Source organism: Camellia sinensis, chromosome 3 (assembly GCF_055761805.1).
Source record: "Camellia sinensis isolate YWXY chromosome 3, ASM5576180v1, whole genome shotgun sequence".
Classification (NCBI taxonomy): domain Eukaryota; kingdom Viridiplantae; phylum Streptophyta; class Magnoliopsida; order Ericales; family Theaceae; genus Camellia; species Camellia sinensis.
In genome coordinates this window covers 10256941-10282931 of record NC_138963.1, presented here as the reverse complement: position 1 = coordinate 10282931, position 25991 = coordinate 10256941, and the positions used below count along the sequence as shown (strand labels likewise).

Below are 25991 nucleotides of genomic sequence, written 5' to 3'. Positions count from 1 at the left end.
TATGTTACTTTTAGTACATGTAAGAGAATGAAATTAGTTGTAAGTTGATCTCCAGTTTTACTCTGTTTTGTAGTTGCAAAACAAATCACAACAAAAGAGTTTCTTTACTAATTAACTACTAGTTTGTTTGGCATGTCAATTCTGGGTTTTCTAGGATAATTATTTTGGCGAATTATCAGGTTTGAATTAAGTAGAATTCTGCCAAAATGTGTGGCAAAATTTGTATTGGCTTCTCCCATCCTCTGCTTTTTAATGGCTTTCACAAGCTGCTTAAGTTTTGTATTCTTCTTTGTAGGTAGTGAAATCATCTTCTACTTTAATCGTGATTTCGCAGTTCATTTGATTGAAAGACTTGGCTTCAATGAATGCAGATGAGCAACACAACGAGCCAAAGAGCTCTTATTTCAACTTACCAGCATTGGATGCTTCCATTGCATTCCCCTAAGCGACTCTGGCATCCATCTTTCCTCCTTGTAATAAGATTGATAAATTTTATTCTTATAGAGATTTATGGTATATTTTGTTGTTTTGTTTAAGGTTGGGTGTATGTTTTTTTAAGTACTTGCATACATACATATGTTGATATTATGCTGATGCATGTTTGAAATTATAACCAATAGTCTTTATTCTAAGGCCTATTTCAATACATGCAGAACTTTTGCACTGTGTTGCTAATTGTTTTTGCTCTCAAAATCAAAACATATATGCTTTCTGTCTGAAAACTAAAAGTTGTTTATTGGATTCCTTACAATGCCACAGTCTTTGTACTAATTACCTTGAACTCCTATAATTACAGCTTCGGACTATTTTCAGTTTGATGACCTATTGACTCCTGAAGAACAGTCCATCAGGATGAAAGTAACAGAGTATATGGAAAAAGAAATAGCTCCAATAATGGTGAAGGTATTTTCTTGTTACATGCCCAACTTGTCTGCAGGTGTTGTATAACTTTGTTGGTTTGTCTGATAGATGATGGTTGTATATGTTTTCCTGTGTATATTAAGCCTTACACATGCTTATGGCCCTTTATTTTATTATTTTAAACTCTTGACTATACAAAATTCTCTTTTTTTGCTTTTCAGTACTGGGAGAAAGCAGAATTTCCATTTGATGTTCTTCCAAAGCTTGCTGCCCTAGGTATTGCTGGTGGCTCAATTAAGGTACTTCATGCATTTTGCTTTGATCTATCTTATTGAGCTTGTTATATTGGTATGTGGGAAGTTCAATTAGTTTTTTTCTTCAAGGGTTATGGGTGTCCAGGTCACTCCATTACAGCAAGTGCCATAACCATGGCAGAAATTGCCAGAGTTGATGCAAGCTTCTCTCTTTTTTTTGTGGTGCATTCTTCTTCAGCAATGAAAACTATCGGTAAGTTCTTGTTTTTTTTTTTTTTACTTTTCCCTCTAGTGTTTTGTTGTTAGAGATTACAGTTTTCCGTAGTCGTATGCTAATGGATGATGGATGATGAGGTCTCTGATACTTTCTTGGTTTATCAACAACAGCACTAGCAGAATCTGAAACACAGAAGCAGAAATATTTACCTTCACTAGCACAATTAAAAACTATAGGTTCTTGGGTAAGGATTTGTATTTTTTTGTTTTAACATGTGTCTAGATTCCTAATATTACATCAGTAGCTGTCTCTGCTGCAAGCATGTGACTCTGATCTTTTATTCACACGACAGGGTTTGACTGAACCTAGCTATGGAAGTGATGCAAGTTCTCTAAAAACAACAGCGACAAAGGTCCAGCACCTTAAACCTTTATACAATTATTAATCTTGTAGAGCTGATCATGCTTCTTTTTTGCTTTTAGTTACCAAATTCTGTTTACTGTCTATAACACCTTCTTGGCATCTTATACACGTGCTGTGCCTTTTATTTTTTGGGATAATCAGGTTACACTTGAAGGTCAAAAGCACTGGATAGGAAACAACACTTTTGCAGATGTGTTAGTTATTTTTGCTAGGAACACAACAACAAAACAGATAAATGGGTAAGCCATCTATGTGCAGTTGTCATATCGATACTATTATGAAGATGTGTAGCATTAAGGATGGATGTGTTCAGATTAAGAACATTCAGAAATCAATCACACACAGAAAAGACACAAGATATTTATGTGGTTCGGCAATTGCCTACGTCAACGAAGAGATTTCACTATAGAATTTCTCAGAGGGAGAATACAGAACTCACACTTGGACTCTTTGTTGTTTATCAATTTCACATTGCACTTGTGAGATTAGATTCAGAATCGTAGGAGTCCAAACTGTAGGGCTTATTATTTCGAACCTCCAAAAGAGGGAGTGAAAAAGTCGAGCTGCAGTGTCGCAAGGAAAAACATTGCTCAGTATCATGTCTTGTCTAGCCAGAGTGATAGGTACATTAGAGATTTGGGTCAAACCCTCTCAAAAGCGGAGTTGGTGATGGTCGAGCTAGAATTGGAGTTACTTGTCCTGCTGCCCATAGCCGCTTGAAGGCTTCAGCTATGGGGATTGCCAATGTAGTGAATTGTTTATTCCAACAATTGTTTGCTCATTGTTGATTTGTTGGTTATGTCATTTGTGCAAGAGTAGTGTCTGTTCTAGTTGCTAAGGCATGAACTTGCAGTGGCGGTATAGCTAATGGGAGTTGATATTGTGATTGTAAAGGCAACACTTGACTGGAGGGATATTGGGAATACTACTGCACTAGCCTAAGATATTGCATTCGATATGGAGAGTTGTTATTGTGTCACGACCCCATTCCGCCCCTAGTAGAATGGTGCCGTGATGGCCAGTAATCCGAGATTACCGAAGGCCAACTATCAAAAATTCACACACAATCAGAGTATTACATATGGGGCTAACATGTGCGGAAGCAATATATACAAATCTAATTAGTCCATAAGAGCTGTGCATAAGTCAAATGAAATGGCATACATCTTTACATAGCTTTACAACTTGAATATAAGCAAAATAAAATGCATATTACATCTTGACTAAAAGGCTTTTCAAGCCGACATGTTCAAAATACATAAGCCTCAAGGTTTGCCGACGTAAATATTGCCGACATAACATGCATCCAAAACATCTTGCAAAACACACATCTCGGCCTAGCCGACTTCTTGCTTGTTACTTACATATATACATAGGGAGGGTGAGCTTGGATACTCAGTGAATGGTATAAGTAATAAAGGGGTTAAATGAATGATTCCCGAGGTCTTTCAAAACAATACATAATATATCTTTGTCAAAACCATACTTATCATAGCTTGTACAAAATATGAGATAAATCTTGTTCATCAAACTTGATCTTACAAAACTTACATACTTAACATGCGTCAAATCTTAAAACATGGGGTGACAACATTCCGGACAAAACAAACAAAGGTGCCACGAAAGCTTAGAGTCCCCTGGCGCGTACGGACTTCACATGTGTGCTACTAATGCTTATAGTCCCTTAGCACGTACGAACTTCACATGTGTGCTACTAATGCTTATAGTCCCTTAGCACGTACGGGCTTCACATGTGTGCTACTAATGCTTATAGTCCCTTAGCACGTACGGACTTGTGCCACAAATGCTTAAAGTTCCCTGGCACGTACGGACTTTCAAAGTTTGACATCAAAACAAAGCTCACTTGATAACTTGCCATTCAAAACAAAGCTTATACTTGATACATAAAATAGGGATATCATTCATGCTTAAGAAATACTTTTATCAAAACAAGGCAAAGCTTTATCAAAACCTTAAGAGCATATCTTTATTAAAAATACCACTCACATAGTTCTTGGGTCGTCGGGATCAAGGCAAAGGTCCAAGTCCTACAAACACATGGCAAAGTTTATTGAATGCACTCTTAAAAACAAGCTTCACATGAATGCAAATGATCTAGGGAAAACATGCTGGAAAACATCTAGGGAAAACATGTTGGAAAACATCTAGGGAAAACATGCTGGAAACATCTAGGGAAAACATGCTGGAAAACATCTAGGGAAAACATGCTGAGTACCAACCAGGTCCTAGAATGGATGCACAGAGATGATCTAGGCTAAAACGACCTAACTGGGTGAACTCGGGAGGTCTTGGCCGAGGTCCCACACCTCTTGGCCGAGGTGTGGTTACCTAGGCTTCAGTATGCAGCTGCCTGCCGAGGTGTTACAAGGTGCCGGCATGGGTGTACCATGGTCGGCCTAGGTGTGCATGCAAGATAAACTACGTGCAAGTGATCATGCAAGGTAGACCAAGGTGTGTGATCTAGGCAAGAGTGGTCTCGGTGATCACACCTAGGGAAATGAAGCCTGGAAATCTGGGTTTCCTCCTTGAAGAACATGAGCATGAAGAACATGAATGCTAAAATCATAACTTGTTATTACAAGATCTGTGATTTCATGCTATGAGTTCGAAAACATGGACCTTGGTACCCATACTTGAAGAACATATGAAAACAAACACGAAAACATGCACATTGATACAAACTTTCGAATTAAAACATGGTTTTTCCTCAAGAACACATGAATATCACTTTCTCTTTCTAAAATCGAACTTCAAAGCAATGCATGGTTCATGAAACATGCTAGATCATGCAATGCGATTAGACCAACCTAAAGAATAAGTAGAGTAGATCACGAATCTAACCTTAAAACACAGATCTAACGGTTCGATCTCTAGGGATCAAGCTTGGAAATCTACCTCTCTCTAGAATTCCTCTTCCTCTTCCTAGAGCTTCTCTCTCTTCTAAGACAAGGATATAGCAAATGATACATTTCTAGGTCTGCCGGCTGACTTAACACTCAGCCGGGACACATGGCAACGATTGGTTGGTTCTTCTCAAAAAGGTGGCTGAGTGAAAAGACAAAACTATGACAAAGTGTACTCAACAAGCTAGATAGCAAGGGCACTCCGGCAAGTAATGATCTCGGCTAAGGACATAGGCTTCGGCAAGTAAGGTTCCAATGACCTCGGCTAGGAGGGATAACACTTGACCTAGCTGTGCCACACCTCGGCCTAGATATGCCACACCTCGGTCTAGGTCATTCCAGTCCCGGAACAAGATCACCAGGTGCAAGGATCAAGGGTCTAGGACGCCTAGATGATGCACATCTCGGCCTATATGCCTAGGTGATGGTGGAGGTCACCAAAGTGGTTCTAAGATGATCCTAGGTGTTGGCATGACCTAGGCTTGGCATGATCTAGGCTTGGCATGTCTTAGGCTTGGCATGACTTAGGCTTAACATCACCTAGGCTTGGCATGACTTAGGCTTGACATAGCAAGGAAGGAACAAAACATGCATACAACACTTAGGCAAATCACATAAGCACAAAACAAGACAGGTACCTTTACTTAGGCAAAACAAGTCCAAGTCTGTAAATGCAAGCTTAACAAGACAAAATCATGCAAATGTACATGAACATGACTAAGACATGAATGTGGGTTATTACATATTGATATGAAGAAATAGAGAAAATTCCCCCTATTCGGGTTTGTTTTCCAAGGGTCTTTTATTAGATGAGGATGCAAGAACTTCTCCATTTTTGGCGTAGGGATCTATAAGACGTCCTGTCTTTATTCTGTCTTGAATAAACTCACCTTGAATCATGACTTCCGCAAAGCTTTTGCTGATACTGGCACAAAGCTTATCAAAATAGATCCCTTTGCATGCTAAGATAAAAAGTGAGACATATTTTGATTTTGATAATGTTGGGTTCACTTATGTACTTGCTTCTCTCCATCTGAGGGCGTGATCTGTGAAAGATTCTTCCGATTTCTTAGTCATTCTCATGAATGAGTTGCAATCAATGCACAAATCACAATTGTGCTTGTATTCTTGATAAAGGCATGAGCCAATTCCATCCAAGATTGGATTTGGTGCATTTCCAGTCTGGCAAACCATTGAAGTGCAGGCCCCATTAGGTTGTGCTGGAACAATTGCATAAGAAGTTTATCATTACTTTCTATAGATTTACACACACTCTCTCGGATTCTCTCTTGCTCTGATTGTGTTGTGTTTCATCATTTCCTCCTCACCTCAATTTTGTACACAAATGAGAGGGAACAAAGTCAATGAAGAGAAGTAAATGGGAGGGCTGCCACCTGCCATCTCCCCTCCTACTTCTTGACTTTGAGCCAACCTCCAACTACTCCTCCATGTAGGCTAGAGCTAACAATTCTCCCCCTCCACGCCCATATTAATAACTGACTTCTTACTTGAAGTTCATCCCGGTCAGATTCTTGCAAACTTCTAGTTTGTCTCTGGTGACAACCTTGGTCATTATGTTAGAAGGATTCTTGTCCATGTGAATCTTCACTAGCTTCATCAGCTGCTTTTCCATCACTTCTCGTATCCAATGATATCGAACATCAATATGCTCTGTATGTGAATGGTATATGAAATTATTTCTCAGATCAATTGCACTCTGACTATTACAATGTTCCTTGTACTCTTCCTGTTGTAGACCCAATTCTTGAAGAAACCGCTTTAACCACAACATTTCCTTTCCAGCATATGCAGCAACAATGTACTATACCTCTGTTGTAGATAAAGCAATACACTTTTATAATTTAGACTGCCATAAAACAGCTCCCCCTACAAAGGTGAATAAAAATCCTTATGTGGACTTTCTACCATCAAGATCACCTGTCATATCGGTATCTATAAAACCCTCCAAAATTGGTTCAGCTCTCCCAAAACTGTAGACACGTCATTTTGACCAACCCTAAGACTTGGGCACTTTCTTTTGAAAATCTCATGATGAAAATTAGAATATGCCATGTAATGAACATCCTCACTAGAAAAATCAAATTGAAATTTTAATCCCAAACCTCACCCATTTTGGCCAAATTAGTTTATATCATATAGTTTACTACTTTGTAGTATTTTATAATTTTATATATTTTTATATAATTTGATATGTGTGTACATTTTTGAGGTGGTGTATTTTAGAAATAGAAAATAATAAAAACAAAATTAAAAAAAAAAGAAAATAATAATAAACAAAAAAAAAAGAAATTGAATTCAATTTATATATATATATATATGTATATATGTATATGTTTATATATTAAAATATAGATAGAATATATTATGATGAGGTTTTGGGTGGCAAAAATGATAAATTATTTTAAGAGATAGTGGGTGTGGTTCATGTGAGTGGTCTCGTAGGTGATAAGAAAATAGGGAGTGGCCTCGTGGGTGAGAAAAAAAAGAGGAAGAGGGGACAAAGCATCTTTGCTTTGAGCTAAAAAAAGATACACATGCATGGGCTCTCTCTGGCTCTGCAGGTTGATTTTAAAAAAATAAAATAAAAAAGAACAACAAAAGTGGGGACAAAGCATATTATGTATGTAACTCAAAAGGGTCAGCTCTGTTAGCTTTTGATAAAACTCTCTTTAGAATGAACTATATTTTGTATTGAATTTTTATCACTTATTGATTCATATATTTTGCCCATAGGCTTACATCCTTTTATATAGAGAAGTTTATACATAAGTTCAATGAATAAGGTCCATGAACCTAAACAACCTTGCAATTAATTAGGTACATGAATATAATCTAGACAATGTACTTAATAAATATAAAATACATGAATATAAAAATACATGAATACAAAGAATGTATGAACTCAATGCATGCAATGTATCCGATGTATCTAATGTAAATATGGCATTAATTTTAACATTCCTCCTTAATGCCATATTGTGTGGCACCCAACATTTCTCTAAAAAATTCAAATTTGTCCCTTGGTAGAGCTTTGGTGAAGATGTCCGTAACTTGATCTTTAGTCTTGCAATACTTGATTTGAATCTCATCATCTTCCACAGCTTCTCTAATGAAATGATGTTTGATAGCAATGTGTTTGGTACGAGAATGGTAGATGGGATTCTTTGCCATAGCAATAGCAGACTTATTATCACACATAATTGGAGTAGCTTCACCTTGTTTCTCACCAAAATCATCCAAAATTCTTCTTAGCCAAATTGCTTGTGTAGTTGCCAATGATGCTGAAATATATTTGGCTTCAGCAGATGATTGTGCCACAGTTTGTTGTTTCTTGGATGACCATGAAATTACGCCCGATCCATATAGCGATCCCGGTTGTCCCTTTACTGTTCTGTTGTATTCCGGACTCGGATCCGTGAAGTTGGTAGTTGTATCTATCTGGTTGGCATCCTTTAATTCCGCTTGTTTGAGTTATAGGATGTGTCGGGCTTGTTTTGAACAGGTGGATTGAACCTTCGTCTGAAATCTTGTTGCCAGGTTTTTGGTCGTCTCGCTCGAGCGGGTCTTTTTGCGCTCGAGCGGATATTGCATACTTCCAGTTTTTCGTGTCCCTGCAAAACTTCTGCAGGTGTGATTTTTGTGCTCGAGCGGTAGCACTCGAGCGGGTATTATGGCGCTCGAGCGGGTAGTACTTTTTGGTGTATGTTTTGGGAGGGGGAAATCTACGCTCGAGCGGACTGGTTTTCGCGCTCGAGCGGATGTGCTTTATTCTTGTGTCTTAGCGCTCGAGCGGGACTTTTTGCGCTCGAGCAGACCTAGTTTTTGTTCTTGACGCTCGAGCGTTGTGTTTTCCGTTCGAGCGGGAATGTCGTATATCAGTTAACTGTGGGGCAGTTTTAAATCACTTTTTCTCACCCTTTCTCTCTCTTACTTTTCCGAAAAGGCCATTTGAGAACCTCTCTCTCTAAAACCTTGCCTTCTCTCTAGATATTGATCTAGCTAGGGTGTTTTCCTCACCTTTGGCCTTTGCAAAAAGGTTGTTGATCGTCGAGGGCTATCTTTTGATCTGAGAAACTCGTGGTTTGGAGCAACTTCGTTTTCACCATCTTCCTCGTTGGGTCTCATCTTTTGAGGTAGGGATTCCTACTCACTCTTATGGGTTTTAACCTAGATTTTGAGCCTATTGTTTAAATGGTTGATTTTGGGACTTAGGGTTTCAAAATGTGTTAAAGAGGGTTTTGTGATTTTGGGTTCATAATATGTAATTTGGGTTTCAAGATGATGATATAGTTATTGGTTGGTGATATCGGAACCTTTGGGTTAACATCGAGAGTTGGGGGCAAAGGCCCTAATTTGTTGTTTAAAATTAATTGGTATAATTAATTTGGGAAAATTGTGAACTTATGGAATTGAGTTGGAAATAATGAAATTGGCTCATTATGTTGTGAAATGATGGAGTTAGATTTATAAATCGCTCATTTTTTTGAAAACATTGATATTTTTATCTGTTGGAGCTTTTATTATCTGTTTAGAAATAATTGCTTGGGTTACTGGTGGGGGGTAGTTTTGATTGTTGTAGACAATGCATGATGATTAGGCAAACTAAAACTAATCAATTGGATATGTCATAGAATATGACGGTTGATAGAATACATTAACATTATGTATTGATTGATTGTGTATATGACCTTTGTGTATATATGCATTGTGTGTGGGGGAGGAGATAGGGGATGTACTCCACGGTTTAGGGGAAGATAGGGGATGGACCTCTAAACCGGATGTTGTTTGGGAGGAGATAGGGGATGGACTCCACTGATACAGCTCATATGCTTGTCAGACAATGTGTTGATATAGCTCATATGCTTGTCATTAGAAGTGTTGATATGACTAATATGCATATCTGTTGAAATGTAGACATAGCTTGTATGCTTATCTGTCGAGATGTTGATACAACTTGTGTGTTTATCTATTGTAAAGATGGGGAAAAGTTTGATATGAGTCATTGTCTCATATAAGTGGTTGGCCAGGTTCTGAGCCGTTGATGTAAATTGCGAAATTGATATGAAATGGAAACTGAAGTGAAATGGAAATGGGTTATGAATTGGTTTATGGAAATTAAATATTTATCAATTGCTAATGTCTTAATTATTACTCATACTATGTTTAGCATATCTCTACTGGGCGTTGGCTCACCCTTTATGGGACATTATTTTTAGGTACAGGTAGTATGCCACCTCCAAGGACGTAGCTTGGATGATAATGAGAGTTGGAGACTCTTTCTTTTGTTTATTTTGATGTATTACATGTAAATTCCAGCCAAGGGCTTAATATGTATTGAGTTAGCACTCTTCTTTTTTGTAACCAAGTGTTAGCTTGGAAAGCTGTAAGCCCATAGGGCACTTGCTTTTGTTGTTAACATGTAATACAGTTGTAAGAATTACTCTGATAAATAGAAATAGTTGATTTCTTTTGTATCAATGCATGTCTGAAATGTTGGGTATTATGTATCATTTTGAGGGCGTTACAATCCAAGAGAAAATGCATACCCAGAAGTGCTTCTCATATCATCAGCACATCCGGCCCAATCACTATCACAAAATTCAATTAACTTTGCATCAAGAAATTTCTCATAAAAAATTCCATAATCAAGTGTACCTTGAATGTATCTCAACACTCTTTTTGCAACCCCAAAATGAATTTGGCTTGGACTGTGCATGAACCAAGACAATAAACTTGTAGCATACATGATGTCCGGTCTTGTAGCAGTTAAGTACAACAAACTACCAACCAAACTTCTATAACAAGATGCTTCAGCTTTTTTGCTTCCATCTTCTTTTGACAACTTTTCATTCACAATCAAGGGAGTAGCAACTGCTTTGCAATTCTTCATTTTAAATTTCTCAAGAAGTGTTTGAGCATACTTCTTTTGGAAAATAAAAACACCACCATTGTTTTGGTAAATTTCAATGCCTAAAAAATGATGCAATAGACCCAAATCACTCATTTCATATTTCTTCATCATCTCCCTTTTAAAATCTTCAATCAATTTTTCATCACTACCGGTAAAAACCAAATCATCAACATAAAGTGAAACAATGAAAATACCGGTTGTACCTTGCCTCTTGATGTACAAAGTTGGCTCAGTTTTGCTTCTTTGAAAACCCTTTTCATTGAAGTAAACATCAATTTCACTATACCATGCCCGGGGTGCTTGCTTTAGGCCATATAAAGCCTTCTTCAACTTGTACACTTTATCTTCTTTGCCTTTGACAACAAAGCCTTGAGGTTGATCAACATACACTTCTTCTTCTAATTTCCCATTAAAAAATGCTGACTTTGCATCAAGTTGGTGCAAGAACCAACCCTTTTAAGCCGCCAAAGCAATGATAGCTCTAATTGTATCAAGTCGAGCCACATGAGCAAAAGTTTCTTGGAAATCAATTCCAGGTTGTTGTGAATACCCTTTTGCCACAAGTCTTGCTTTGTTCTTTTGAATCGAGCCATCCGGATTGAACTTTGTTTTGAAAATCCACTTCACTCCAATTATTTCTTTTTCTTTCGGTTTCTCCACTAACTCCCAAGTCTTGTTCTTCTCAATCACATGAATTTCATCTTCCATTGCTTTCTTCCATGCTTCATCTCTAATTGCCTCTTCAAAATTTTCAGGTTCAACAATGCATAAATTGCATCTTGCATACACATCACTAAGACTCCTAATATTTCTTGGAGTTGAACTTGGAGATGAAGAACTTGAACTTGAACTTGAACTTGGAGAAGATTGTGAACTAGCAATTGGTGACAATCTTTGTGGAGATTCAAGAGTTGCAACATCTTCAACTTGTAGACTTTCTGATTCTTCATTGAAAGCAATGCTTTGATCTTGAACTTTCTTTTCCTTCCAATCAAAAGACGCCTTCTCATCAAAGAGAACATCTCTACAAATAATCACATTCTTTTGATCCAAATTGAAGAGTCTATAGCCTTTGGATTTCGAGCTATAACCCACAAAGATGCATTTCTTACTATATTCATCAAGCTTGTGCCTTACTTCTTTTGGAACATGAGCATAACAAATGGAATCAAACACCTTCAAGTGATTCACCGATGGTTTCCTTCCACTCCAAGCTTCAAATGGAGTTTTGTCCTTAAGAGCTTTTGTAGGACATCTATTCATCAAGTAAACAGATGTATACACGGCCTCACCCCAAAAAGTTTTGGGTAGCCCCTTCTCATGTAGCATAGACTTGGACATCTCCTCTATGGTTCTATTCTTTCTTTCCGCCACACCATTTTGTTGTGGAGTGTACCAAACAGTCAATTGCCTTTCCATTCCAATATCTTCACAAAATTTCATAAACTCATTTGAGTTGTATTCTCCGCCTTTATCACTTCTTAATACTTTCATCAAACAACCACTTTGTCTTTCAACAAGATTTTGAAATTTCTTGAAGATAGAGAAAACTTCACTCTTTTGTCTCATGAAATACACCCAATTCATTCTAGTAAAATCATCAACAAAGATAATAAAGTATTTGTTACCTCCATGAGTTGGTGTATCCATAGGTCCGCACACATCGGTATGGACAAGCTCCAATGGTGCTTTAGCTCTCCATGTTTTCTCCTTTGGAAATGACTTCCGGTGATGCTTTCCAAGTGCACAACCTTCACAAATATGTTGCACTTCATGAATGGTTGGCAACCCAAAAACCATATTGTTTTGTTGTAGATGCTTCAAGCTTTGAAAATTCAAGTGTCCAAATCTTCTATGCCAAAGCCATGAATTATTAATCACATCCATCTTCAAAGCCGCATTTTTGCTATACCAAAAAATGAGAGGAAAACTTCTATTCTTCTCCATCTTGATTTGTGCTACAACTTGGCTTTTCCCCCCTTTGTCAAAAAATTTGCAAAATTCGTCTTCAAAGTGAACAAGATATCCATGCTCCATAAGTTGTCCAACACTTAGCAAATTTTGCTCCAAGTCTGGAACTAAGAGGACATCGGAAATGAATCTTGTACCCATCTTGGTTTCTACAGCAATAGTACCTTTTCCTTTTGTTTGGACTAAGGCACCATTCCCCATTTTTACTTGAGGACTAGAGGAAGCATCCATTTTTACAAAAATGCTTTCATCTCCTGTCATGTGATTGCTACATCCGCTATCGAGAAACCATACATCCTTGGTTTAATCTGATGCCTTGTGACAAGCATAGAACATGTGCCCTTCACTTTCTTGCTCCTCAGAAAAATTAGCTTGTTGAGTGCTCTTGACTAGGCAATCCTTCTTGAGATGCCCAAATTTGTTGCAATTGTAACATTTTGGCTTTCCTCGAAACCAACAATCTTTATCAATATGATTGCTTCGGTTGCAAATTCCACACTTTTGTTGAGTGGATTCTTCATTTTCCTTTCTTTGAAAATTAGTCCTTCCTCTTCCTCTTGCATTTCTTACTCTTCCGGTTGCATTTCTTCCTCCTCCTCTTCCTTTTCCTTGGGAATTAGAGGTACTAACATTGAGCTTGGATTGAAAGGAACTTTCAATTGACTTTTCAGATTGCCTACTCAACCTTTGCTCAAATGCTTTAATTGAACCCATCAATTCTTCAATACTCAAATCAGCAAGATCTTTAGTTTCTTCAATGACAGCAACAATGGGATTGTATTTCTCCGGCAAACTTATCAAAATTTTCTCAACAACTCTTTGATTAGTAATATTATCCCCATAAATTTTCATTTGGTTTACAAGTTCCATAACTTTAGAAAAATAATCCTTCAACAATTCCATATCCTTCATCTTTAAATTTTCAAAATCTCTTTTCAATGACTGAAGTTTGATGGTTCTTACCTTCAAGTTGCCTCTATACTCTTTCTGAAGAATATCCCATGCCTCATTCGCTTTTGTTGCATTGATAATTCTTGAAAAGATTGCTTCTGAAACTCCTTGTTGAATAAAAGAGAGAGCCTTTGAATCCTTCTTCCTTTGCTCTTTTAATTGGTTCTTTTGGGGATTTGTCAAAGCTTCTTCATCTTCAGGTTCCTCGAACCCATTCTCAACAAGATCCCAAAGCTCCGTATAGACAAAAATAGTTCTCATTTTCACATACCAAAAATCAAAATTTTCACCATTAAAGATAGGAGTGGATACATTTTGGTTGTTGGGATTCGCCATGGACGTCGCTTTGTTCTTCTTCGGGGCTTGTTTTCCCGTATCCGATCTCTATGCCCAGCTTGCCCTTGACCGAACCAAAGCTTTGATACCACTTATGTTAACTTTTGATAAAACTCTCTTTAGAATGAACTATATTTTGTATTGAATTTTTATCACTTATTGATTCATATATTTTGCCCATAGACTTACATCTTTTTATATAGAGAAGGTTATACATAAGTTCAATGAATAAGATTCATGAATCTAAACAACCTTGCAATTAATTAGGTACATGAATATAATCTAGACAATGTACTTAATAAATATAAAATACATGAATATAAAAATACATGAATACAAAGAATGTATGAACTCAATGCATACAATATATCTAATGTATCTAATGTAAATATGGCATTAATTTTAACAAGCTCTGCCTTACTTATGGTGATGAATCGTTATTTGTCAAGGGCCCAATGCACATGGTGCCTTACTTATGGTGATGAATCGTTATTTGTCAAGGGCCCAATGCACATGGACAGTGGATTCTGAAGAGAAAAAAGAAAAAGAAAACAAGAGTGGAGAGATATTATTTTTTACAGAGAAAAGGGGGTAGAGAGAGGAAGAAGGGAAAAAAGGGCATCTTCTATATTCGTTGTCTGGTTCCTCATCTCTGAGGGTGGCTTCACATGCGAATTCACAAACAGTTTAATGCTCTTCTAATCTCAACCTTAACGGCCAAATCCAATTCGATACTTCCCATCTGCAACTCTGTTTGGATTGCTCAAGATTACATCCTCAGATAATACACAAGCAGGACCAAACTTGCTTTGTTCTCTCTCCATGCATGACACTATCCCTCTTCCTCTTTACAACCCTCTCGGCATCAACATCTCTCTCTCTCCTATCACACACCAAACCGACCTCTCCCTCTCTCTGGTTTCAATTCGCCAGGTTCATAAGTGTGGCAAAAAGCAAAACATATATTTTGAGAGAGAGCAGCTAGAGAGAAAATGGGTAGAGAGCAGAGTTGGAAAGAACTTCAAGATCGCCGGCGCCACCACCTTCCTCACCATGGCAGCAGCACCATGACAGCAGCTTCGGCAACTCTTCTCTCCATGCATGACCTGTCAAGAAGTAGTTTAGGTAATTAGGATAATTAGTAATTAGTGTAGGTAATTCGAATTTCATTAATTAATTAGAAGTTGTATAATTAATTAGTTAGTTCATTAGACTTTTATAATTAACTAATTAGTATAATTAATTAATATAATTAATTAGTTAGTTCATTAGAATGTTATAAATAATTACTTAGTATAATTAATTAGTTAGTTTAATTAGAATTTTATAATTAATTAATTAGTGTAATTAATTAGTTTAGTTAATTAGAATTTTATAATTAATTAATTAGTTTAGTTAATTAGTTAGTTCATTAGAATTTAATAATGAATTAATTAGTGTAATTAATTAGTTAGTGAATTAGAATTTTATAATTAATTCATTAGTGTAATTAATTAGATAGATCCAATTTATAATTTGTAATAATTTGCTAGCATAATTCGTTAATTTGTTTTGTAATAGTTTAGCTTTAATTAGTGTAGACACCCTATTTTTGACCGACCTTTAGACTCAGAGGTTACCAGTTGAGCGCTCGGTGATGTTGCATTTTGTGCTCGTTCTGAGGTTTCAGAGTCTCGGCCGCGAGCCTTGCCTCCGGACTTTGGGGCTCTTTTCTGCTTTGCCTCGGTTTGCGAACCGAGTCCCGTTTTCTCCGTTTTCTCCGTTTTCTCTTCCCGAAGGGAGGGAGAGGTCTCGTAGACCATCTCTCAGTGGCCGTAGGCTACGTTTTGTGGTCGTAGGCCATTTTTCCCGTTTGGAGCCCGGTTTCCGGTTTTTCGGAGTCGTCGGCCGTGTGCCTAGGTTCGGGACCGCTTAACCACCTCCGTTTGCTCCGATTTTTGGCGCACACCTTATTTCCTCCCTTTTTAGGGACACTGTGGTCCGAGAGACCAACTTCGTGGTCGAATGCCACCTCCGGTGTTTAACAGCCCATTTCGGGGCCCCGAACCTCCGTTTTGCATCCGTTTTGGTTCATTTTTGGTGGAGACCTTATTTTCATTGTTAGGAAGCTCGTAGAAGGGTGCGAGGCCAGCAACTATTCTGAAAAGCCAGCTTTATTTCTTCATCGCTCTCCGTCGCCCGTTTTCCTCACTAAAAAGTTAATGTTGACCACCCCGAGGCCACTTTCTTTAGCCCTGAACCCCATATTTGTGTTGTACACACCTGGGAGGCCACCAATATGTATAGGTCGGCCAGTAATTGTCCTTGACCCTTTTGAATCCCCTCTAAAAATTTGGCTTTTCTCTCTTCTGGTTCACATTTTCTGGGTTTTGACCACATATTTGTGTTGTGCACACATGGGAGGCCACCTTTTTGGGATGGGAGGCCAGCAATTTTCATTGACCCTTTTGACCCCTGGCCGACCAGCCAAGGAGGGTGGCCGACCGGACACCTGAACCTTTTGAACCTGGCCGGCCAGAATCCTCTCTTCAAGTGCCTTCCAGCTGTACCCTCCGTTTTCCCCCAGATTTTGTATCCGAGGGGCTGCCTTTTAGGAGAGAAATTTGAATTTGATTTTCCTCCCCATTCCTCCACTCTCCTCTTCTATATAACCAGCACCTCTCCTTCATGTTTGAGGGTTACAAAAATTGTTTTGAGCCTTGCATACAACTCTCCCTCTCCCTCTCTTCCAAACCCTTCAAACCCTAAGGTTCTTGCCCCCTTTACACTATCACTCATAGCACCACACCTCCACCCTCCATTCCAGCCCTTTGAAGCTAATTTCCAAAGGCTAGGAGCACCATTTCTTGGACCAAAAGTTGTTGAAGACTTAGGCTACAAGGGTAAGTCTCTTTTCCCTCTCTTTTAGCTCTATTTTGCATGCTTTCTTAGCCTTTGTTGCTTGCATTTTTGAGCTCCGACCCAAACTGGAAATAGTCAAATTTCGAGCTCTTCTCCATGATTGATCAAGGGTCTTTCTCTGTTTGAGGTCTCCTCCTCCCCCTTTGTGTTTAAACTCTCTTTTAGGCCTATTTTTGCATGATATTTTAGGCTTATTTGTGAGCTGTTTTGGACTTGGTCATAAACTGTGAAATGTCTTGTTTTGAGCCCGTCTTCAACTTTGTTGAAGGGCTCTTCTCTGTTTGAGGTCAGATTCTACCACTTGCCTCTTTATCCCTCTTTTAGGCCTTCTTCTTGCATGCTGATTTAGCCTCACTTTTGTTCATTTTTGAGACTTGATGTAAACTATAAAGTGCTTTATTTTGAGCCCCTCTTCAACTTTTTTGAAGGGATATTCACTGTTTGGGGCCAGATGTTGTCCCTTGTCTCTATTCTCTCTTTTAGGGCCATTTTTGAATGATAGATTAGCCCTATTTATGTTCATTTTTTAGACTTGTTATAAACTGGAAAAAGGCTTGTTTTGATATCATCTTCATGTTTTATTAAGGGAATTATTTTATTTAAGGTCACATGCTTCCGTGTATGCTTGATTGTCCCTTGTTTTGAGCCTTACACCTAAGCCCCAATTGCATGCTTTGTTTGGCCTTCTAGCCACTGAAATCCAGTGGATTTTTAGTGGATGGAACACTATTTTGAGAGCCAAAATCAGAGAGGGGTGACCCCCTCTCACCTTGACTTGTTTGGTGGTCATTTTGGCCTTCCAAAGAGGCCCTATCTTGCATGCTTAGTTGATTGATTTCAGGGCCAATTTGGTGAGTTTTAGGGCTACCATATTTGATTTCCAGAGTTAATTTTTCCATGCCAAGTGTCCTTGATGTATGTGCTTAATAACCCCTTGTATGCCCTTCCAAAGGAGCCCCTCGTTTGTGCATGTGTTGGCTGCATTTCCATGCATATTTTGGCATATTTTGGCATTTTTTATTCACTGATTTTTGCTGGTTTGATGAGTTCTCACCTGCTTCATGCACATGCCATGTAACTCATGTTTGCTAGTCAAAGTTGCATGTTATTTTAGTCCATCTTGTTAGCATCTTTTGGCCATGCTTTTAACTAGAAATGTTCATGTTTTGGGACTGCCTTGGTTCTGTCTTCATGCTTCATGATCAAATAATGCATGCTTTGTAGAGCTATAGGTCAATGCATGTGCCTAGTTTTGTGTTTCGGGACCATTCCATGCATCGGGTGCCATGTTTCGGGACCATTTTGCATCACATTTTAGTGCTGGAAATTACATGCTTGTATACCATATTTCATGCCTTGCCATGCCTTGTTAGAGTTGCATATTATGCCTTAGGTTCGGTCCTCGGTTTGCGTGCATGTGTGCACGCATTTCGATAGTCTCATTTTCATCTCATGGCTACTGATGTGAGTGTGGCTGAGGTACACTTATGTCTGTGTAAGTCCATCGTGCATGGTGTATGCCATTTCATTTCATAGCATTGTGTATGCTAGGTTGTATGTTAGAGCATTGTGTATGCCTCGTTACATCATGCATTGTGTATGCCATTTCATAGCATTGTGTATGCTAGGTTGCATGTTAGGGTTACATTCATGCATATCATGCATATTGCATAGTGTTTGGGATAGGAGTTAGCCCAAGCACGGGAAACGAGGGACGTTTCGTACTACGAGTGACGGAACGTGTCTCAATTCCCTGTCGCCGACACTCCAGATTACCCATGATGAAGTTTAGGCCTTGTTGTGTCCATATGTGTATTCATTTTATATTGAGTCGTGCAAATCGGCTCCTCGACCATCATGCATTGAGATGCGTGATTGGTGGCACGAGGATTGAGGACTACACTTCCTGAAGAGTAGTCATGCATACATATGTGAAAATACTTTTCCATGCCCCATTGTTGCTCTTTGTTGCAGCAAATCAGAAATCGGCAGCCTTCCGGAGCTTGGCACGTATCCCGAGAACAATTACAAATAGAGGCGAACCGTGGCATCGCAATGGATTTCTACGCAAGGCAACTCGAGCATGCATCATCCATCATTCGGAACAGAGCTGAGGTGGTCCACGAATTTGCGTGCAATTTACTGCTTTCCTAGATTAATTTGCTAATTAATTAGGATTTTGTACTTATTCGGACTGTTCTATTTATTCGGGACTGTATATTATTTATTCGGACCCTCCGAGTGAGCGCACAACTGTAATAAGTGTGCGTGTGTGTGATGTATGTCTTCCAACCCCACGTCTTTCTCCCTTTCATTTACCTGCTTATGATGATTAGATTAGGGCATGTTTCAATTAGCATACAGTATGATAGCATGTTTGCATTCATTCATCTGTTTTGCATGCACCGGGCTCAGCGCATCATACTAACTGCATTATATTTCAATTCCAAGTTGAATACTTGTTAGTTGTAGCATTTCGCATGCCATCTTTAGAATAGCCGAGCCTTCTATAGTTGCATTTTTGCATGTGTTGCATTAGGCATTTCTGTATAGTTAGGATCATGCATGGATTTCTAATTAGCTTCTGTTTTGGCTTGGAGTACTCGGTAAGTTTTATGCTTTAGCATCCTTGCATGCGTGTGAGTGACTGCTATGATAGCATGCTTACCATGAGGCTATATGCTTATATGGTATAACTGCCTGAATGCCTGTGGGTGAAGGTTGGGTTATTTGAATTGGAACAATTCATTAATTGTGAGTTTTAAAGCCCACTAGATAGTGGCAAAATCATGTTTTCTAAGCCCACCCGAGGGTGGCAAATCCACGTCTTAGCCTACTTGCGGGTAACACCATCAAACCATTTTCAAAATAAACAAACATGAAACGTTTTGTTCCAATTCAGTCAATCCAGTCTATACTTGTATGTTGTGCGCATCACATAGTAAATCTAGGCTAATAACCGGAATAAGAACGCATAATATTTTCAAAAATAGATATCATGGTTAGTAGAGGCCGATCTTTGATCGGGTGAGCGGGGGTGCTCATGAAGTGACCTTCCCCAATCGTACCCAAGTTCCTGAGCCGAGGCAACTTTGGTGATAACGGACACGTGGCCTTAGGCAAACGAGTCAGGGTTTCCTAAATTTCTCCAAAATAAAACATTTAGGTGGCGACTCTTTATCTGGCAAAGTAGTCCATGTTTGGCACTTCTTTCAAAATCTGTTTTCTCAAAACGATTTGCCGGATTTGGACTCTTTGGTTCAGATTTAGAACCGTGACAATTTGAGAGTCCGAACTTGTAGTGAGCCCAAATGAACAGAACGGGACTCATCCTCCTAGGGCGTTCGGGGACGTCTAAAGTTTCTGGCGACTCCACTGGGGATTTAGAGAACTTGACTCGAACTCATGATATCTTGTTTTAACTGCACTTACGTGTTTCTTTGCATTGCATTTGCATTGGTGCGCCTAGGACACCGTGTTTGCCATCTGCTATTCCTGAACAGTTTGCCGGAGGCTTGTCTTGTCAAGGCATGACCATAAGGCTGACCGGTTGTGGGCTCTGCCAGTATGGGAACACAAACCCCGGTTTTACTGGGGCACCCTTTTTGACCATTCAACCTAGTGCATATTCAGATCGATAGTGACCATCCCAAACTAGGACAGGTTGCTTACCCAATATAAGTTGTTTGAAACCGCTGCGTACATAGTGAAACCCTAGCTCCTGACAAATAGGACAGGGAAACCCTACCCCAACATAGGGGTGTTTTGGCTCTCATTTGCCTGCTATGTGCTGTTAGGGTGTGCCTCTACAGGGAATGCACGTATTAGTTTGCAAGTTTGGGCATCAGGCCTACGGGCACCAGTTCATTATTTTGGGAATCAGTTATATCTGTGGGTATCAGATTCAGTTTTGGGGGCAGTAATTTTGGGAACAGTGATCAGTGATCGAATGCAGTTATTCAGTTATGCTCATGTCTGTATTAGTGCGATTGGGCTGAGATGCAGCATGTTTTCTCTTTCAGTTCAGAGACTCGATTCAGAGCAACCAGTGTTCTCCTTTGCTAAGGCAAGACAGGAAAAGGCTCGCCGGTCCATCTGATCCGTCAGTCACCAGTCACATCACCTCTGTTCAGTTCAGCAAACTCGTGATGACGCAAAATTCGGAAGAAATTGTGGTTATGGCAGCTACATTAGACCAAGGAATCACATTGCAGGGTAAGACCGACGTTGAAGTACCACACCCACCTAGGTCACCTGTCGCGCACCCGATCTGGACACCCTAGTTGTTTCAAGCTCGTGAGCCCACTACGTTTGAGTTGATGGGAATGATTGGCGACCTTCAGAGATCCGTGGTTGATCTAGCCTACGGAATGTCGGCTCCGCTACCAACCACATCGTATGCCGGGAACTTCATACCGAAGGAGCCCCCACTACTGGGACAAATTGTAATCGAACTTAGCCAACCTGAAGCCATCCCAAGTTCCGGTAATGGCATGTCGACAACAATGGGGCTCCACTCTGATGTAGCAACTCAAACCTTCTACCAAGCCAAGGCGAGTGGTAAAAACAAGATGAAGGTCGACACCGATCCCTACGAACAACTCCTGTGGGCTGTTGAGGCTTTGAAAGCCGGAGGATTGAATAAACAGCAGGTGCTCGCTGTTGCTATAAAAACTGTGGATGACATCTTCCCCACTCAGGCCGAGAGCAGTTTAAGGCAGATGAAAAATCGAGATGGAGACCGTCGTACCAGAACAGTTCCTTCCAATCCTAACCCTGCACCTGGAAAAGATCAGAGAGCCAAGGCAGCACCTGCCGACCTTTTTTCAAGTGCGTCCAGCAAAAGTCAGCAAACCTCGAAGTATCTGCCCCGAGGTCGCAGGGTCTTCCATGCCCTCTACATGCCTTTGTCTAAGGCCCTTCAAATCCTCGTCAAAAAAGGGCATCTCAAACCCCTCGAGCCTCGGCCTCTCCCGAGTCCCCTTCCAGCTAAGCATGATGGTACCCAGTACTGTGCATACCATCAACAAACCAGTCACAGCACCGACAACTGCTTCCGTCTTCGCCACGAAGTGCAAGATTTGATTGACAATGAAGTCATCCTCCCTCCAAGCTCGGCAAAGTCTGTCACCACCGAGTTGGTGGATTTCGAGGATAATGCAAGTATGTGATCAGGGGTTCGACCACCTACGGGCGGCGCGCGGTTTACCTCGGATGTGGCGTATGTCACGCACTATTTTGAGCATTTGCGAATGCTAGTTTTGTAGTTTCTGACTTGGGTGTTGAGTCAGTTCTATAGTTTTGTTTTGAGTTTGTCTCATTGTCTCGAGTCAGTCTTCTTGATTAAGGGTCTGTCTTGTTGTATCGAGTCAGTCCTTTTGTACAAAGGTCGGGTGATTCCGGGGGTGTTACCTTAGGCATCACCATTTTGTTTTGTGTTTGTCTTTTCGTTTTGCTTTGAGTCTGTTCCGGCTTGGAGCCAGTTACACCAAAAAATTTGAATGGAACAGCGGTGATTTTTACGCTCTTGTATTTGCTTCTGCCGTGTGCCAGTTGTGCCAGAAGTTCTGATTGAGATGGCAGTATTTGACCAAAACTGTGTCTTTTCTGTGCCTTGAACTCATTGCATTGACCTAAGTTTTTAAAACTTTTTCTAACACTGTGGTGAAAACAAAGAGGAAGGAATTCCTCGGGATTTGCAAAAATTTGATCAATTGAGAGAAAGAGAGGCGTGCTAAGCCATTAATGAATGAGATCATGCTTGTTAATGTGAGTACTAAGAAGGATCCTGGCTTGATCCAGATTGGTTCTACATTGTCTTCAGCGCAAGCGACTAGTCGCTTTCTTAAAAGATTTCAAAAAATGTTTTGCGCGGTCCTGCGAAGACCTGTGTGGAATCGCTCTTGAGATTGTGTAGCCTAGGATCGCTCTCAGCCTCGAGACTCAACCCTTTGCTTTCAAACCTCGAACTCGGACTCAGAAAGTTCAAAGGTCAACCATAATGTGAGGCCTGTGTGGCCAGATTCGAAGCAGCCCTCGAACTAGGGGCAAAGAAAAGTCAGATCAAGAAGATCAAGTGTTTTCAAAGGAAGCTTGCGAAGCTAGATCAAAAGCCCTCAAACTAGGGGCAAAACTGTCAGATGTACTTGAAGAGTCAAAAAAAAATTGGGATGTTTCTCAAGCTAACAAAGATCGGCAAGAATGCCAAATCCCAGAGGGGAAGAAAGAAGAAAGTATTGCTGAAGAAAAATTGAGTTCCGATCTACAACACTAGGCGCAAATTCAGCCTCCACGGGATGGACTCCTACATCGTCAGCGAACAGCAGCCACTCTCTTGGATTCAGACGGATTCGAGATCTCAGAACCATTTGACATGGGCCAAGCTACACTTTTACCCTTGAGAGGCTCGCTAGGCCGAAAACCCAGAAGGGCGACCCAGGCAAAAGTTAGAGCAAGAAAAAGAACAAAAAAAAAAAGAACAAAAATGCAAAGAACAAAAAAAAGAAATAAAGAAAAAGAAATGAAAAATTCTGAAAAAGAATGAACAAAGTAGAAAAGAAATGGAAAGAATTGAAAAGAGAAGAAGAACATAGCTCGCAAGGTTGAAAACCCGAAAGGGCGGCCTTGCCAAAAGTTAGAGCGCAAAAGGAGAGGTTAAATACCCGAGTGTACCTTAACCCTGAACTACGTAAGGCTTGATTCCCATCTTTGGGATACGTAGGCAACTTCATTCTGAAGTCCAGCTGTAAAACACTTCAAACTCAACTATGTCCATGTGATGGTTCTGGTCATCTTTGTCTTTTTTGTATCCGGGAGTTCGGTTGTGATCGTCACTCTGAGGATTGACTACAATGCGCTGCGGTGCCATTCAAACAAGGGGCAACTTTCCGTTGCCATTCAATGCGCCGTGGCGCCGTTCAAACAAGGGGCAACTTTCCGTTGCCATGCAGCTCCCTTCAAGTAAGGGGCAATTTTCCTTCGAATCTGCGGTTGTGCATCTCGAGAGTGGGTTCTATGCTCGTTGAGCAGTGGCCGTTTGCAAAAACAGTTTTTGAGAATTTTTACTAACGTTGACTGAGTTTCTCTCGAAAACTATTCCATTTTTCCAAAACTGGACCTTTTTCTTAGACCCAAAAAAGAAAAAATTTCAGTGCTCATAACCTAACTTGCATGATTTCGAATCAGAAAATCGAACAAGCATGTTAATCTAACTCTCATGTTGGTCAAAATTGTTTTAACAGAACGTCAAAAACAAAAAATGGTCAAAATAATGAACTAAGGGCAAAGTTAAGTCAGGTGTTCTGTCTTTTCCCCGTTGCCAATGCCTTTGCCAGAAAGGGCACCATACTTGCCAAGAAGGGCACTCTCCCTGCCAGAAAGGGCACAACTGAAACTGTCAACAAAAGAGCTGAAAGCTCTCTCATCCTCCAAGCAACGAGGTATCAAGCCAAGTGCGAAGCACGAACTGGAATGGATCAAGATATCCCACTCCCTCATCTGGACAGATCTAACCACGTCCAAACTCCCCGGCAGAGCATCGACAGCCGATGTTAGCTGCAGATTCGCTACACGCTTAGTTGTAACGCAACCCCTCTGTGAGAGGAACTCACTAGCTGCATGCGCGTAGAAAAAGAAGAATCTAGCTGAGTGCTAGGGGCAAGAGCCCACAACTTTTTGTTTATCCATCAACCACCCTGGGGAGGGATAAAAATTAGAGAATAAAGAATAGAGAGATGTACGATGAGAGAAAAGTGAGAAAAGGGTTTTGTGAGAAAAACCGAGCTTGAAGGCCGAGTGATGTGAGAATCACAAATGAGAAAGAGTGGGAAACAATACCCAGAAAAACAGGCTCCCTGTGCACGTCTAAGTGTCGTGTCTTTTTGTTGTACCTCGATTCTTGTCTTGAGTCGTTTTTGAGTGTCTGTGTTTGTATTTAGGTTGTTTTGCCTTTGTTTTCCTTTGTTGAGTCATAGTGCGCTATGTTCAGTCGTAGGCTCAATACCCAGTCGAGAACTCATTTATTAATTTCAAAATAAAATCGTTTTGTGCTCTGAGCGCTGTGCCGTTCTCCACATCTGTACAAAACAAGATTCGTTCTTTCATAAAACCGCAGGGTTCAACCCAGGTCATGTCAGAATAGTAAAACCAGGGCCTATCTGAAGCTACATTGGTTTCAGACTACAAAGCAAAGAAAAGAGGAAATGTCGGGTAACTGAGTTTGTTTCAACTTCGGTAAGTTCCGAGACTACATTCCGTGTGTACCTCTTCAAGTCTTGACAATGCTCCGAAGTATGAGTGTGCCTCTACCTCAAGCTCAAGATCAAGTCTACTTCAAGCCAAAATGGCAATCAGAAGTGCTCTCCTTGAGTACCGTTTCATGCCAGGGACATCTTGGATGTGTTTGCAATGAGTTCCTAGGAGACCAACTGCGACGGTGGAAACTAGAGTTCGAATGGCTAATGCCTAGAGCGTAAAGGTTCGGGATTTCTGGGACTAAAGTCTGGTTTAAATACCCAGAGGCGTGTCCTCGGCTTGAAATCTGTATGGAAGCCCCATAGGTTGAGATAGCGTGTATGCACCTCAATTCTAGATACTGAACCAACCTAGTCTGTCACCTCATTGGAGAATAGGGAAAGTTGTGAATATGATTAGAAAGAAAGGCAGCATCCAAAGTGTTCTATGTGAAGAACCTTTGTCAGTATTTCAGAGCCTTTGTACTGTGAGTTGAAGGTAAGTGTTCGAAGAGCACAAGGGGAGATCCCCATCGGAGAAGAGCGGTTCACCGCCACTCACCTCATGAGGTGCTTTCTAAAGGGCCGCTATGCTTGTTTATTACGTTCCTTAAATATCATGCATTGTATTGCATTGTACCTATCAAGTTTCTTTCTCATTCATGCACGATATTGTATGTACGGCTCATTCAAAGAAGTTCCGTTTAAGATCATTCATTTAATGCATCAATCACACTTCACTCATTTTGTGTATCAATCGCACTTCACTTCATTCAGTTAGTGTATCAATCACACTTCATTTATTTAGTGTATCAATCACACTCTCTTCACTTAGTGTATCAATCACACTTCTTCCATTTTGTGTATCTATCACATACATTCTCGTTTTGTGTATCAATCACACTTCACTTCATTCACTTAGTGTATCAATCACACTTCATTCACTTCTGTGTATCTATCACACACATTCTCATTTTGTGTATCCATCGC

At 40.0% G+C, this 25991-nt stretch overlaps 1 pseudogene across 1 annotated transcript in view; it reads left to right on the top strand.

The window, feature by feature from the left end:
* Positions 1 to 361: 361 nt before the first annotated feature.
* LOC114321823 (acyl-coenzyme A oxidase 4, peroxisomal-like) overlaps positions 362 to 25991 on the top strand; it is a 47453-nt pseudogene continuing 21823 nt past the window's right edge. Inside the window, exons 1-7 of the transcript XR_014363321.1 lie at positions 362 to 473; positions 797 to 903; positions 1083 to 1160; positions 1245 to 1368; positions 1503 to 1576; positions 1685 to 1744; positions 1897 to 1994. The product of XR_014363321.1 is annotated as an acyl-coenzyme A oxidase 4, peroxisomal-like (transcript). The remainder of the gene's footprint in view (positions 474 to 796; positions 904 to 1082; positions 1161 to 1244; positions 1369 to 1502; positions 1577 to 1684; positions 1745 to 1896; positions 1995 to 25991) is intronic.